The sequence below is a fragment of the Theobroma cacao genome, chromosome 7 (genome assembly GCF_053813885.1).
Source record: "Theobroma cacao isolate CCN51 chromosome 7, ASM5381388v1, whole genome shotgun sequence".
NCBI lineage: Eukaryota > Viridiplantae > Streptophyta > Magnoliopsida > Malvales > Malvaceae > Theobroma > Theobroma cacao.
In genome coordinates this window covers 15842003-15846079 of record NC_142645.1, presented here as the reverse complement: position 1 = coordinate 15846079, position 4077 = coordinate 15842003, and the positions used below count along the sequence as shown (strand labels likewise).

The 4077-nt window shown below is 34.2% G+C and overlaps 1 long non-coding RNA gene across 1 annotated transcript; it reads right to left on the bottom strand.

Annotated features, from left to right (window-relative positions):
• Positions 1-1522: 1522 nt before the first annotated feature.
• LOC148761746 (uncharacterized) lies at positions 1523-3355 on the bottom strand. The gene is made up of 3 exons (XR_016027348.1): positions 3249-3355; positions 2511-2596; positions 1523-1673 (listed from the first exon to the last, which is right to left on the bottom strand). It is a non-coding gene; the product is annotated as an uncharacterized LOC148761746 (long non-coding RNA).
• Between the last annotated feature and the right edge of the window lie 722 nt (positions 3356-4077).

Below are 4077 nucleotides of genomic sequence, written 5' to 3'. Positions count from 1 at the left end.
CTAGAAAGCGTGTAAATAGAGGAAATGTGCTATGGTGGCATGTAAGATGAGGTGAGGAGTAACCGGCAAGTAAAATTAGTTATATACGCACATAGCGACGTAACATTTCATTATTGTGAGGTGAGTAGGGGATGTCCATTTTAAAATTCTTATAATTATATATATATATATATATGCGTGATGATTTATTTTAAATGCAAATTTGTGGAAAGCATGACTTGTTAGAAATCCTAGGTATTTTGCGGATGCTTAAATGTTTGAAACTATTTTGATTATATATATATAAGCTATATACGTAAAGGATTTTTAAATCGAGAAATAAGCGTTTTAATACGTTTCCTATCCAAATGTGCTTTATAGTTTGTGTGGTGTGCATTCATGAATGAATTTCGTATTCACCATGCTGATTTGTGACCCAAAACTCATGCAAAAGGTTTTACGTTGTAAAGTTTTACAAAAAGGGGTTTTAGTACGCTACCGTGATCAGTATTTGATAATGATTTAGAATGATCCTTTGAAAACCTGATTTGGCTTTTAAGTGGTTTTACTAAACTTGGAGATTCGAGAGTAGGCTGGATGTCACTTCGGTTAAGCGTGACCCTTGTGCACAAGTGTACTCTAGCTAAAGAACCTTTGGGTCCTCGATAGGCTGTTAAACATGGCTGGGGCCATGGTCTGTGATATACGTGGCACGGCCAGGGTTTTTATATTTGGCTAGGCCACAAGTGATATTCGTGGTTGTGATCACTTGATTTCTCTGATGTAGGCCAACATCGCTGAGATTGCCATGGCATGTAGAAATTCAGTGGAAGTGATGCTCCTGGATTGTTAATACTTGGAAGTGGGTCCACATGTTGATATTACGCTTTCCTACTCAAGATTTTCCACATGGTGAAAACTATAAGATTTTCCACATCTTCCCTTTTTATACTAAGATGTTGGATTTAACTCCTCACGTATGAGGCGATTTACGAAATTGACTTATGAGCTTGTGTAAAAGCTTTGATACTGTTTGATTTTTATGGAAGTGTCCATGTTTATGTTGAATTGTGTCACGACCCGGAACCTCCCTCAGGCCCATGACAATCGCCGCGACGTCCCGATTGACACTCATTATCCGGAATGCCAACCGGAACCCCGCAAGGCTTACATATCAGTTTCTTTCCTTTCCTGTGAGCAATCATTGTTAAATATCGAGTTTTTAGAGAATATTTACTATTTTAGATAAAAAACAATCAAAATAAAATTTTCGTCACACAGGGGTATTTTGGTCATTTTTTTCTCAAAAATTTCAAAACTGGCTAAAACGTAATATACAAGTACAAAATACATAATTCATATTCAAAATGAGTTTAAAAGTCTAAAATCTTCATTTAAAACGAAATTACGGTTATTTGAATAAAATAAGAAAATAAAAGAAATATTAAGGGAAATATTCTATTTTCTTATAAAACAATATTTATAAAGTTATACGTGAATAATTTTTATAGCGTAAAAGCTAAATAAATTTATACATACTGAAATACAGTAAGCCAAAATATTTAATTTAATTTACAATAACAAGAGGGCCCCCGAATAAACAAAAGTAAAGAGGACTGTGAACCTACGGTTTGGAAAATGCAGATCCAATAGTAGTCCTCGATGAGACCAGCTATCTACAGTCTATACTGAACCTGAAATGGGTGGAAAGGAGTTGGGTGAGATTTTGCAATCCCAATGAGTAAACAGACATTATCATAAATATCTAAAGGCGAGTAAAATGGAGGCAAGTTTAAACAATAAATTTCAACCCATTTCATAATGTTTTCAATTTATTTCTTAAACCACAAAATATTTGTAATTTACCAAAACAATTGTTAAGGCTTATGTCTTTTATTAAAACAAGGCTCAAGCCAAAACTAATCCTCGGGGATACCTTGGCCGAGGTATCTAACCGAGTCCGCCAAGGGTGTTAAAATATTCACACGTGAAACACATTTTTATTTTTAAAACCAGCCGTTCCTTGGCGTTGGCCGAGTTACACATTCACGTGGGGGTTCGACGTGAAGTGAACTCTAATACTACCCCAGGAGTTACCCTCCTCGCCTCTACAACCGGAGTAACTATATAACTGGGTTTACCGTGCCCCTCTAATAGGCAGTCCACGGAAACCCGTCACTGCAGTGACTAACCCACCAATTTTAATAAAATTTCGACAGTATAACGTGGCTTTTATTTATTTATCCAGCCTGCATAGTAAAACAACTTACATAAATTTCCCAATGCATTCACAAAATATAGCCACATATACTCATTTCTCATAAGCCATTCCTAGGAAAATATATATTTTTCAAGTCAATTTGTAGCCTCCAATTACTCAATTTCATAATCAATACAATATATTTTTATTTGTCACATTTATTCCTAAAACATCAAAAATCCCGTTTTAATCTCGTTCTCATTTCATAAAATACATAAAGGGCATTTAAAATAAACTCTAGATAATTTACAATAATAATAAGTTTACTCACCGTTTGTACAAAATAAAAGCTTTCTAAGTGCCCCGATCACTACTCGTCGGGTACGACTTCTTTGCCTTTTCCGGAAGGCTCTCCTCCTAGACACATTACAAAAATTTACACAATTCATCACATTGATGCTAAATCACTATATAATTAACTTAAATCCTATACTAATGCATGGTATGAAATGCAATAGCCTAAAACGACTTAAATGCGGTATTAACCTATTTTTGGCACTTTGCCCGATAAATTGCTAACGCGCTCCATTTTAGCTCTAAATCATCCCATTCTCTCTCCAACATTTCTAACCATTAAATATCAGCCAATAACCTTCTAAAAACAACAAAATCAGCTCACTCCCTTCCTTGGAAAATTCGGCCAAAAATGGGACATTAACTCGGTAAATTTTCTACTTTGTTTTTCTATCACGTTTAATCGTTTTTCATCATTTCTCTTCATTTTCCTTAGAATAAAATCAATTCATCATCATTGTACAGCATTGAGCATCCAGCCAAGAGTGGGTATTGTGAAAATTTACTGATTTCTTGCCCAATTTAATTTCTAAACACATTTAACTAACTAAAACTATCAATTTAACTAAAAATCAAAACCTAAAAATTTCAATTTCTCTCTCCTAGAATTTCGTCCAGCCCTTGATATCACTTTTTGATCTCTCTCCTCAAGCATGCTAAATGGAAATAAAGGCATAGGAAAGGTAGAAATCAAGCTAAAATCGAAAAATCTTACCGTTAGACGCGTAAACGGTCGAAAACCGCGAATTTCTCTTTGAATTTTCTTGTTTCTCTTTGGTTTTTCTTTTCTTCTTCCTTTCCTCTCTATTTCCTCTGTTTTTCTTCCTTATGGCCGGCCAGCACTCAAAATTTGGGTTTAAATGGCTGACTTTTCATTAAAATAATATTATTTCATTAAAAAATGCCATGTGTCACTTTTCCATTGGCCCATTTTTAAAATTTCATCCATTTGTTTCCAAATTTTCACCATACACTTGTCTCATATATTCATAGCTTAGATAAAATTCTCAGACTCATCCAAAGTCTCGGTGGAGTAATTTTTGCAATTTACACTTTTGCCCCCGTAAAAGTCAAAAATTACATTTTTGCCCCAAAAATTGAAAAATTGCCCATAGACATATTTTTCATCCCTTATACTCATACCATTCTCCAATTTGTCAAATTTGATCAAAATTCTCTCAAAATCTCAAATTTTATCCATGGGTGGCAAAATTACGATTTTGCCCCTACACTCCAAAAATACCAGAATTAAACTTTTTCACTTCCTATCATTAAATTATACTCCAAATAGTTAATCTTGGTCAAAAATTTCACTCCATGATCAAATTATTATCTTAGGTGGCAAAATGACGATTTTGCCCTTGAACATCAAAATTTCCAATTTTACCCCAAATGAACCCTCGAACTCCGAACAATCATTTTTTTTTTCATTCCTGGACTATAAAATATTAAATTTCATCCTACAATTCCTATTTGAACTAGTTCAAGGTTAAATCAACTCAAGTGTACCGTTAGGTACGATATCGGGTTTCGTCTTTTCTTAT